We start from the raw sequence: 13,295 nt of genomic DNA, 5'->3' as shown, positions 1-13,295 counted from the left end.
CAGCTGAGGAAAAGATAAGTAGCAGGGAAACAGTCACATGGGCTCCAGGGTGAAAGGCTTCTGGAAGATGATGAGGCTTACACTATGCATAGTAGATAATACACTTTCCATTGCAAGTAACAGAAAGTCCAACTGCATGAAAACATGACAGGTGATTTATTGACTCCCATGACAGAAAATTTCAAAGGTAGATCTGATTTCTGAAAAGGATTGATCCTGCGAAGTGAACTGTCACCCTTGCTCTGGTTCCTTCTTTTAATTTTTTTCATCTGCCCTCCTTAACGTGTTGGCAATATGTTTAGGTGCCTCTCTTTTGATATAACAATGATTGTACAATTCTAGACTTTACCTACTGTTTGCATTCTCCAAAGGATGAGTTCTCCTGGGAGACTCTCTGAAGGAATTACACGCTAGTGTATGTGTCCTATTGTGGTTAGTGCAAGAGAAGGGAAAGGGTGGTTGTGGAATAAGAGCTCATAAGGCAAACAATACACTTCGGTACTTGGATTTCTTTAAAATTTATTTTTTAGTTGTAGTTGGACACAAAACCTTTATTTTATTTATTTTTATTTTTATATGGTGCTGAGGATTGAACCCAGGGCCTCTCACGTTTTAGGAGAGCAAGGGCTCTGCCTTTGAGCCACAACCCCAGCCCCAGGCACTTGGATTTTAAGGAAGTGAAGAATGCAGACTTTCAGAGAGAGCAAGGTAAGATACCAGGAAGATGTGGCAATCAGTAATTATGTTAAATTGTAGCAATGACCTTAACCAGCATGTAAAGAAACAGTGACATATTGATGAATTATGTGATAGGAAGTTTTTGGACAGTCTTGAAGATTAACTCAAGGATGTTAATTTTAGAAGCCATATCCTCTAATAGGAATCTGGGATAAAAGTTACTTCCTCTGAAATTAATCTCTCCCTTCAACTGTTTTTTTCATGGATATGGCAACCAGAAAAAAGCAGTATTTTTAAGATATAAGCACAATTATCAACAAGAATTTTTCAATTATGCATGAGAAAAACAGTAGTCTTAGAAAGGTTGAAGAATCTCTTCTTGGCAGAGCAATACATAGTTAGCGTTATTGATGTTCCACAGTTGGTGATATTTTTGACAGGTTAAAATAAGTTTGCTAATGTTAAAATCTGTTTTATAGTGTGACAAGTTTCTTGAAACCACATAAGAGTATATTCCTGTGAGAGGTAGAAATGTTTTGGTGGAAAAGAATACATATTCTCCCTGTTTATTCTCTAAGATGGTTCCCTGAAATGGGGAATAAGATCTAAGGATAAAGAAAAAAAAATAATTAAAAATACTCTTTTAGAATCACTATGATTGTTCCATTCTGGACTTGAAACTGTGGACATACTCAAAATAATCTCCGTGGTTGGGGGTAAGCTGCTTTTTTATCTCACTTAGGCAATATCAGAAATGATGGGGAGAAAGCCTGGCAGAAGGCCCTTAGCTTTTGGGCTTGGAGAGTAGTGAGATCCAATAGTTCGTACAAGTAATCCTTTTGTTGTACTTACCTTTCATTTTAGCCAAATCTTTAGAAAGACAAATGTGTTTTAAAAGTTTATTTTCATCTTTGCTGAGCCATAGAGAATTGGAGAGGGTTATACCAGGTCTAGAATGAAATAACCCAAGGGTTAGTTCTGTCTTCTCCTTTGATTCCTGAGTAATGGCAGTTGAGGTGCCCTTCCCCCCACCACCCATCAAAGAGAGTTGACAAATGGAGCCAGAGTCTTAGGAGGGTCAGCCACAGCAATGGAGGCAGTGAGGCCACTGGTTACAGAAGTTGCAGGGAGAGAAATATTCCAGAATGCAATAAGACACTCAGAACTATGCCTGAATAAGAACAAAGGCTTTCTGAAGGGTACTCTCATGAGTATCTGGGGGTGCTCTACTGAGGGTTATTAAACAAGAATATTAGTTTACATTGTTCTCAAAGGCTGGCGAAGGAAGAACATTTTGTCTAACCTAAGGAGCCAGAGTAATAACAGTGTAAGAACAGGAGCATCAGAGTAAAAACAGTGTGATAACAGAACTGGAGGAGCATCATCAGTACTCTTAGTTACATATAAGGTAGATCAGAGGGCAGGATAAACTAAATATCAGGCGAACCCGGGGAACAGTAAGAGAGAAAAAATAATCTCTTTAATGGAGTTTAAAGTCCTGCGTTTCCATTTATTTATTTACTTTTTTAAGTTTCAGGATTAAATAAAATGTATATGGTGAGTGGTGTTAGCTGATGGTACTTGAAAGAAAGGATTTGACTCTGGGGAAGAAAAAGACGTGAGAGAAAGGGCTCTGCATCTCCAGCTTTCATGTTTATTTGTGATTTGGAGGTGTCATCAGGTCTTCCAATCCAAGAACAGTATCACAATTCATAAATGCCCCTCTTCATATGGTCTTCACTTTGCTTAGAAGCAAACCTTGTTCACCAAAATCAGGTATTTGCTATACTGTTCAGGTCTGAACTTCTCACACTGTGAAATTATTCAGGGGACATGCAGAATATGCAAAACCATGTCTATCCCTATTCCTATTTTTATAAGTAGGATGAATTTGAACATAACAAATCGTATTTTTAAATGTGAACTTATGACCATCTCACTTTAATTTGAAACAAAAGCCTAAAATAAAGAAGTATATGTTTCCCATGAAATTCCCGTATTAGATTCTAATTTGTTTATTTTTAATAGATAAAATAATATGCATTTATCATGCACAGCATGATGTTTTGAAGTACATGTACACAGTGGAATGATTAAATCCAGCTGGTTAACATATGCATTACTGCATTTAGTCACATACATTTTTGTGGAAAGAACACTTAACTTCCACTTAGCATTTTTCAAGAATAAAATATACTGTTAACTATAGTCACCATGTTGTATAATAGATTTCTTGAACTCATTCCTCTTATCTGACCAAAATTTTGCTATCTTTGACCAACATCTCCCCAAACCCTTCTTTTTTGTGTACCACCCCAGTTTCTGGGACGTACCTTTCTTCTCTTTACTCCTGTAAGATCTACTTTCATAGATTCTACATATGAGTAAGATCATGAAGCACTTGTCTTTCCATGTTTTAATGTAATTTTAAGGTATGTTTTAAGTTGTTCTGAGTTTATTTTTTTTTTTTTAATGAACTACTTGCTGAACCAGGGGCATAACTAGAGAGTCAAGTAGACTTGCAGTGAGAAGAAGACAGAAGTTTGACATCTGGTAATATCTAAAGTTTAATATCATCTGCTATTTGGAACCCATTTTGAGTTGCTGGTTAATTTAGAGTTGCTCATGTGCTTCATTAGCTAGAGAATATTTACTTTAATTTCAGGGATCATTTTCAGTTTTAATAATTACAGTCATTCTATGATTTATACTTGGTCACATGTCTATGGGCCCCTGTCACAGAAAAGTGGATAAAATATTATGTATAATTATAACAAATGACTTTCAAATAAATTAAATCACAATGATAAATCAAAATATATTTCCAAACAGAATAATTATGTTATTATTATGCAAGTTTTATTTTTAATTATACTAAAAAAATCTTTAAAATGTTCACCAAAAATTACTGAGGATTTAAAATTATAGTGTCCTTTCAAATTTGGCTTCTGTAGAAGAATTAATTTTTTTTTTTTGCTAAAATGTCTTTATGAAAGACGTAATCTTAAAATTCTTTAAATTAATGAACAATGATAGATAAGTTATTAGTTTCCTACTTTTCTCTAATGCTAATGTTAAGTGTGATAAATGATCTTTCAAAGTATTTAAAGCTTAAATTGTGCACAAATGTGTTTTTTTAATAGCTTGAAAATATTTTATCCTCATAAAAAGAGTTCTTTGTTGTTGTTGTACTGGGGATTGATCCCAGGGCTCCTTTAGGCTAGGATAGCATTCTACCACTGAGGTGTATCTCCAACCTATAAAACTACTTCACAAAAACACAAATTTGAAAATTTATATTGCTAAGGTCAATTGTAACTTATTATGTTTGGGAGATGTTTGGTAGGGAAATCTCAAGGAAAGCAAATACTTTGGTTTACAAGTTTCACATAAAACCTGGTAGCAGGGTTGATTTGTTAAAGTTTTCCTCCCCTTACCTCTCCTTATTTCTTGTCTCATTTTTTCTCTTCTGTTTTTCTTTTTCCCTTTTTCCTGTGATTGAAAATAACTCTACTGTGGTTAGGAAGTAAAAATGCCAGTCATAATGTTGTAATGGAGAGCTGTCTTAGATGTATGACAATCTTTTAGCTGTTGCCATGTGAAAATGAAGAAAAAAAAAAAGGATGGTAATTCCCTTGAGGACATGGGCCTTTTTATTTATTATAGACACTTTCAAAATGAACTTCAGTAAAATAACCATATAATAATGACTCTGAATCTTACTTCTGATTGCTGGTATGTTCTTATAATAAAACATAGGACTTTGGGATGCCTTCACTCCTTTTATGACATTAGTTAATTCCATTGTCTTTTCCTTGACCAGTTTAATTATGCTGTTTTTTTCTTGTTTTTTATTAACATTTTATGTTTATTCATTTTTTAATACAACTATGCAGTTTTCTTGGTATCTGGAAATAAATTTTAAAAATTTGACGTAGCTTTTCAATTTCCTTTTTTTTTTAAAGTTCAGTTGTAAGTAAAATTAGTTTCTTTCTATGACAGAAGACCAATTAAATTGCCTATGACAATGACATTAACAATGTTCTTTAAATATCACATTTTCTCTTATATTGATTGTGCATGAAAGAGTGGACAAGAATTCCTAAAACTAGCTTTGGATGACTCAGAGGGGAAAGTGAGTCCTGCCATCCTGTTGGCCCTCACTGATAAGTGAGATAAACCCTTCCTGTATGAAGCTTCTAAATACTACATCTGACATTAGCTCTCCTAATGAATTTCCACAAAATTTTAGCAAAAGTTTTCTATGTCCTAAATTTTTGTATGATTCCAGATGAAATAATGCTTGTTTTGATGTGAAAATACAAACATTTCTATAGATCTGTGATAATGAACATATAATTTGTTTTTTTTATTTTCTTTCTTTCTTTTTTTCTTTCTTTCTTTCTTTTTCTTTCTTGCTTTATTTTTCCTTTAATTTTTATTGTTGGTTGTTCAAAACATTACATAGTTCTTGATATATTATATTTCACACTTTGATTCAAGTGAGTTATGAACTCCCATTTTTACCCCGTATACAGATTGCAGCATCACATCAGTTACACATCCACTGATTTACATATTGCTGTACTAGTGTCTGTTGTATTCTGCTGCCTTTCCTATCCTCTACTACCCCCCCATCCCCTCCCCTCTCAACTTCTCTGTCTACCCCATCTACTGTAATTCATTTCTCCCCCTTGTTTTTTTCCCCCTTTCCCCTCACTTCCTCTTGTATGTAATTTTGTATAACCATGAGGGTCTCCTTCCATTTCCATGCAATTTCCCTTCTCTTTCCTTTTCTCTCCCACCTCTCACCTCTGTTTAATGTTAATCTTCTTCTCATGCTCTTCCTCCCAACTCTGTTCTTAGTTACTCTCCTTATATCAAAGAAAACATTTGGCATTTGTTTTTTAGGGATTGGCTAGCTTCACTTAGCATAATCTGTTCTAATGCCATCCATTTCCCTGCAAATTCTATGATTTTGTCATTTTTTAATGCAGAGTGATACTCCATTGTGTATAAATGCCACATTTTTTTTATCCATTAGTCTATTGAAGGGCATCTAGGTTGGTTCCACAGTCTTGCTATTGTGAATTGTGCTGCTATGAACATCAATGTAGCAGTGTCCCTGTAGCATGCTCTTTTTAGGTCTTTAGGGAATAGACTGAGAAGGGGAATAGCTGGGTCAAATGGTGGTTCCATTCCCAGCTTTCCAAGAAATCTCCATACTGCTTTCCAAATTGGCTGCACACATTGAAAGCAGTTCTAAGAGGAAAATTCATCGCTTAGGGTTCATTCCTTAAAAAAAGAAAAAAACAACAAATAAATGATCTCATACTTCATCTCAAAATCCTAGAAAAAGAAGAGCAAAACAACAGCAAAAGAAGTAGAAGGCAAGAAATAATTAAAATCAGAGCTGAAATTAATGAAATTGAAATAAAAGAAACAATTGAAAAAATTGACAAAACTAAAAGTTGGTTCTTTGAAAAAATAAATAAAATTGACAGACCCTTAGCCATGCTACCGAAGAGAAGAAGAGAGAGAACTCAAATTACTAGCATTCGGGATGAAAAAGGCAATATCACAACAGACACTTCAGAAATACAGAAGATAATCAGAAATTATTTTGAATCCTTGCCAAAGGCCAATGTCTCGGCTTGGCACCAGAATCACGAGGCACTCACAGCTTTGTAGGTTCAAACAGCAATTCTTTATTCCAGCTCTCACACCACCTCCACACAGGTCCAGGGGCAAACGCGTTCTGCCGTCTCCCGCACAAACCACCTACTCCACGAGGCTCTCTCCAAATCCCATTTCAATCTCACGAGAACTCAACGGGAACAAGCAGCAGGAACACCCTAATCCCAGCAATAATCTTCAACTTCCAACTTCCCTAAAACCCATTATCTTAAACTGGCAACGCCTTAAACTCAAGGAGCCGGTTACTTCCTCAAACCTGATCAGCTCTAAACCCGGATCTGCCTTGGTCCTTGAGCAAGGTCACCTTAAAAAAGCATGCATGCAATGTTCCATCAAATGTCCTCTAAGCAGCATGGGGTACGCTTGGCAAGGAAATTTCGATGCGTCATTCCTACTTGGTAATGGCCCTCAGCAAATCCTTATACTCCAATAAAATAGAAGATAGTGAAGGCATCGATAAATTTCTTAAGTCATATGATCTGCCCAGATTGAGTCAGGAGGATATAGACAACCTAAACAGACCAATATCAATTGAGGATATAATTTGTTTTTTAAAACCTATTTTATTCATTACTTTGCTGAAACAAACACCCAAGAAATGAAACAAGGCAAAAATGAAAATGTTTCATTTCTTCTTGTAATTTTCAAATGACAATATTCATAACAGTGAATAATTTTGAAAATAAAAGCTCATAAATTAGTACAAATTGACATGTCCATCATTTGCCTTATATGAATTCAGTTTTTCAGTAATCCAGAAGTTTCAGTGGATCATTGACAGTCCTGATGCAGTTGATGATCTAGTTATATTAGAAACATTTCCATCTTCTTAATTTTATTGAAAATATCTGCATTCACTACTTACTTCAAAGGTGTGGCTCTCTACATGTTTTGATTTTGAAATGATTTTTAAAACTCAAGTTATCAAAGTGGTTATCAAATTGAAATAATCAAGTTATATCCATTTATTGTTTCTACAGCTGAAAAAATCATAGTACATGGAAAGTGAAAACTGGGACATTTTCCTTCTGAGCCAGAGTAAACATGAACATGGTTATTTTGGAAAGCGTTTCTTTATGACACCAGGGCTGTCAAATTCTTGACACTCAAGTGTGGGGTCGCTAGTATTGAAAATACTTAATGAACATGAATGCTTCTTAGAACTTTGGAGTTGTACGTTCCGAAGGAGGGATGACTTCTATAATTTAAAATCAGGAGTGCTTATTTTATCATTTTCAATGTAATTATTACTATGAAATTTGTGGGGATCTTATTTAAGAGAATACAAAAGCAAGGATGGAAAACTAGACTATCCAGCTGAATTCCCTTTATCCCAGCAGTAGTTAAAATATATATTCCCTCCAAAAAACACTTAAATTTTTATTGATCTTTTAGATTTATTGGCAGTGTAGATAAAATATTGAAAATATTATCATGTGAAAAATCATAAATAATTGTGACACTTATAAAACAAGACATCTTGGGGTGAAAAGAAGAAAATAATTATAACAAATACTTATTATGTAAAATGTTTATATAATGTTCACTTGAAAAAAATATTTTTCTAATATTATGTGTTACTATTTGTATATGAGGTATCCACCAGAAGCTCATCTGTGGGACAATGCAAGAAAGTTTGCTCTTGTCAGGTCTTTTGGTCACAGCAGCAAAAAGCTGACTAAAAGAATCTAAAATGTATGCAAAAAAATTATGATCTTTATTTTATCTATTCAATGTGGCACCCAAAGCCTTCTCAAAATTTATTCCAAAGGATTAAAATGTTTTAGTTCTTAAAATGTTTGAAGAAGAATTTTAATGTGCTAAGGATAATAATTATTCCTTGATTGATGTGGTAGGAGAGGCTAAACTTTTGATTTAGTCCGGCTTGGTTCATGTCACGTATAGGACAGAAATAGGAAGAAAATGTGTGCTCAGCTCTGCAAAGGCTTCAGATGGGACAGTGCTTTGGTTCTGTTGGTGGGAGCCCAATTGTGGTCATGGAGAGAATATCACCATACACATTAGGTGATAGGGTTTCTATTTGCAGTGCGAGTTGTGATTACTTACAGAATGTAGAGCACAGGCAAACATGAGCTGGAGCCCTAATTCTGACAGATTAGGCTATTTATCTAATTGAGGAAATAGCAACAAATGTATCCGATTGCTGCTGCTCAAAATAAGTTGCCATAAATTCTAACCACACCACACTGCTCATGCATCTTTCAATGTGTTGTGTACTTTCATGTTTTCTTGATCTTTCATCTCCACAGAATTCCTTTTCTTTCCATCTCAATGTAACAGTCTCTTATATACTTCAAATAGATTCCTTTTAAATAAAGTCATCTAGTCCTAGGCAAAATTAACCACAGAGTAATAACTGTTTAGTCATTATTAAATTATTTGCTTATGTGCTACGTTTCTACTTTTAGGTGATATTTAACATAAGGGCCAGACTATACATTTTCTATCTTTAAGTCCTCTCTTATGATGAATTTGAATAAAATGATTTATCAGCTTGTTTTACTTTGTAACTCACATTTTGTTAATGCATTTCTATGCCTTGGTTGATCTCCACAAAGAATTTTAACATGTTTCTCTATAGAAACTTCCATATTGTTTTCAATGTTCAATCGAAACCTATTTATTTCTAAACTCTTTTGTCTAGGTCTTACTTTAGGTCTCCTCCCTTAAATTCCAAAAGGTAAGGGGAAATGTTTATTTGATATTCTTGAAAAAAACAACTGTTATTGGGTAATTGCTAAAGTTATTCATTCATACCCTATTGTTTCAATCAGCTTTATTGCTTCTGTGCCCAAAATACCTGACAAAAATGGTTTTAGAGGAGGAAAAGTTCATTTGGCACTCAGGGTTTCAGACGTCTAAGTCCGTAGATGGCCACTCCATTGTTCTGGGCCCAAGGTGAGGCAGAACATCATGGTAAATGGGTGTGTAGGAGGAAAGCAGGTCAGAACTTGGAATCACAGGAGCAGAAGGAGGTCTGCTCACCAGAGACATAATAACCCACAAAGCACATAGTGACCCACCTCCTCCAGTCATACCCTATGTATCTACAGTTACCACCAGTTAATTCATCAGTGGATTAACACACAGAGATTAGTTTAAGTCACTCATGACCCAATCATTTCATCTCTCAACTATTTTTCATTGCTCACATGAGTTTTAGGAGAACACCACATATCCAAACTATAGCACCTGTATTTCAACAAAAATTCAATGTTAGGAAAGGTAACTGTTTTCCTTTTTCTGTACACCTGTATACCACAATGTAGGAAGGTACTTTTCACCATTTCACACACTCTGATCTGATCGTGGCTGCACTCCCAAAACCAGTTTGTCAGCAGCCTGCTACTTAAATCTAATGCCCTTGCCTCCCATTCATCTTAGTTGAGATAGAATTATTGACAGAAATGATTTCTGGAGGGAAATTAAGAATGATAATTAATGTGGTGCCCCTTACAGTTACTAAATGGCATGTCTATCTCTATTTGTTTTGGGGGAGGTGTAATAACTCCATCCAATTTAAATGAATCAGTATAAAATTTGGCACAGGGACTTGCAACTTAGAGACCTTATTAAATACAAGGATGAAACTACATTACATTTAAGCAGCACCTGTTGAAAATTAACACCTAATAGTGTGCAATTACTTAGCAGTTTCCTCAAGAGGAACTCTGCCTTATCTTTTTAATTCAATTCACTTTGCTTCAAAGAATTTGATGTGTATTATTCAGCTTCTGGCTCTAAACAGAGGTAAAAGTATTTATTCATTTCGAATTAAGCACCTTGGTTGTGGAGCAGTACTTTATACAGCAGAAACACTCTCCCCAGTGTAGACTTTTGTTTCAAATACTTAGCTTGAATTTTTATATTTCCTATGTATACTTCTCATGAATTCTTTAGCATTAAATAGATTTGTTAAGTTCAATGACTAAACATAACTAGATGTACTCATTTTAAAATGAATTTTTATTATTTTCTGACATAATTTATACATATAATTTAATAGGTCAAATAATACACCAAGGCTGATAACATCATAAGAGCAATCTCCTATCCTATTTTTGTCCTCCTAAATTCCCATCTCCAGAGTTGGTGCTTCGTGAGTATATTCTGGTATGCTTTAACTGGTTCGTTATGGACGATGTTTAGATTAGTTGGTGTATATGAGTTATTGGTTATTAAACATTTTAATAGTCAACCTTACTTACTTACCAATTATGTTAGACACTGGCATTTGCACTTTTAATTCTTTAAAGTCAAAAAAATATGCTCAACAAAAATATGCTCAATACCTCCTTTAGAATTTCTTTTGACAAGATAAGGTGCATTTCCATGTGGGTAGAAGAGAGGGTTGTGCTGAGCTAAGGGAATCTATGAAGAAAAAAAATCTCACAAGGAAGTATTTTGAAGTAACCCAGAAATAAGTTGATTTTTTGGTTAAGTTCAATTAGGCATCTAGAATCTTCTTATAGGATCTCTGGTCCTATTAGGTTTCATCTTTTTCTTTGTAAGTTGAAACTATAAAACAAAATGGCCATTTAAAAAAAAATCTGCAATTTGCAATTCTTTGACTAAGATCTCTTCCCTCTTTTAATATAATCAATTTTCCATAATATGTGAGAATATCTGCTAATTTTTGTTGTTATTGTATCAACTATTTCCCCAGCACAATAGCCATAGGGTAAAACAGAAAAGGAAGTGTATTACCAGATTAAAGTTATAAGATTTTGCTAGTGATGTCTGTTCTTATCCCAGACTATTGGTCCTTTTAGAAGAACAGTCTTGTACAGTTTGCCACAAAGCAATACCAGGGTGTCCTACAACATCAGGGGATAGTTTTTACATTGCTTTCTAAATGAATAATTCACTAGTGAATTCCAGGAACTTAAACAAATATTTATCTTGGCTTTTGTTACATTTTAAAATATAGGTCTTGCATTGGCACAATGTGGCCTCCTGATCCCAAGAGAGAGTCCACTTGACCAAAGGTAAAACCTTGAACGATATTTTCTTTTTCTTTCTTTCTTTTCTTTCTTTCTTTTTTCCTTTCTTTCTTTCTTTCTTTCTTTCTTTCTTTCTTTCTTTCTTTCTTTCTTTCTTTCTTTCTTTCTTCTTTCTTTCTTCTCTTCGTTTTCTTTTCTTTCTTTTTTTTTTTTGGCTGGGTGCAGAAGACTTTACCAGTGGTATATGAAGATTCCCCTTTTCAGGGGGTCTGGGATGAAAATTGAATTGAAGAAGTGTGATTCTCAGTGTTTTGTTATACTAATTTGGGCAGAGATCCTCACCTCCCACAAGCAGCTGAGTGCCTCTCTCTTTCTCTTGTGCTCTTGGTGATTCAGGGTGCTCTTACTTCTTGGAGGCCATGTGTTCCACCATCTTGTTGTTGTAGCCAAATCCATTGTCATCAGGAAATGATCTGGAGAAAGTGAACCTTACTGTAATATGAATCTGAGCATCAAAAATAGAAGAAAAGTGATTGGCTATTAAAATCACAGAAGACAAACTGATCATTGCTGTAGTCCAGGATGCCCTTTTGGGTCTCCCTCATGCCTGCTTTACCACCTTCTTGATATTGTCAATTCTGACAGTTTTCTCTAGATGACAGATTGTATCCGTGACAGACATGAAAGGCCATGCCAGAGGTTATCCCATTCAGCTCAGGGATGAGATTGTCCACAGCCTTGGCAGCATTGGTGCATACAGGAATGATGTTCTGGGCCACCTCAGGGCTGTTATGCCACAGTTTCCCCTAGGAACTATATATGGTCCTATAGGGATAGTGATGGCCATGAACTGTGGTCATGAGTCCCTTCTGATGTCAAAGTTGTCATGGATGACCATAGCCAGGAGACTGAGCAGTTTGTAGTACAAGATGCACTGCTGATCTTCAGGGAGTTATTATTCTTACCATGGTTCACACCCATCGTAAATGTGGGGGGCATCAGAAGAAAGGGACTCACCCTTCAAGTGAGCCCAAGTCTTCTTCTAGGTAGTGAAGACACTGGTGAATTCCATAAAAATCCAGCACCAGTTAAATCCCATTAGCTGTTGGTGGGATCTTGCTTCCATAAACTGGTGATGAAGTTTTCACTTATGACTGCATGACTGTGCCATGGGTGGAATAATTCCAAAGTATATATAATATGTATTTGAGGTCAATGAAGGTATCGTTGATGGTGACAATATCCACTTTTCCAGTCGTTCAATATGGTTCAATACATTTACCCCACTAGAGGAGCCACGCATGTCTTAGTGATGCAGCTGACACAGCACTGCATGAGAAGGTGTGCTATCTGTGGAATGGGGAGGAGCAGAGCCAGAAAAGTCTTTTTAATGATTAAAATAAGGAAAGCTTCCAGGGGAGAAGGATAATAAAGAATGTATAGGGAAAGAGAATCTATGGAATTTGATTACTGCCTATGGTTCTGCTTTTAAGGGTGGACTTAAGACAATCTCAAGTTAGAAGCTTCATTATATAGAGTGATAACTCTCAAAATCACCATAGCATCATTTGTAACAATGGGCATATATTACCTGCTGCATCTGTCTTTTCATTTTTATAAGCTCATTTCACTCATTTTCAAAAGGAAGCAACAACAACAAAATCATTTGCCTTGCCTTTCCACCCTGCCTAAGAATTTTTCTTTTGTTTTGCCGAAAGAGAAAAATCATTATTGATGCAGCTGTGTGCTCACAGTAGATGATACAACTGAGCTCATTTTTACTAATAATTTCACTAAAGGGACATTTTTTGAAGGATAGAAAGGCATTTTCACAATCAAATTCTGTTTCAATTTTCTCCTATGTGGTGAAGTTAGAATAACAGATATCCTGAAAGATTATGTTAATGACACCCTTCTATTTTTCTACCTCACAATTGTAGGCTTTTGAAAATACAT

Source organism: Ictidomys tridecemlineatus, chromosome 5 (assembly GCF_052094955.1).
Source record: "Ictidomys tridecemlineatus isolate mIctTri1 chromosome 5, mIctTri1.hap1, whole genome shotgun sequence".
Taxonomy (NCBI): Eukaryota; Metazoa; Chordata; class Mammalia; order Rodentia; family Sciuridae; genus Ictidomys; species Ictidomys tridecemlineatus.
Note: the sequence above shows the minus strand (reverse complement) of the source record.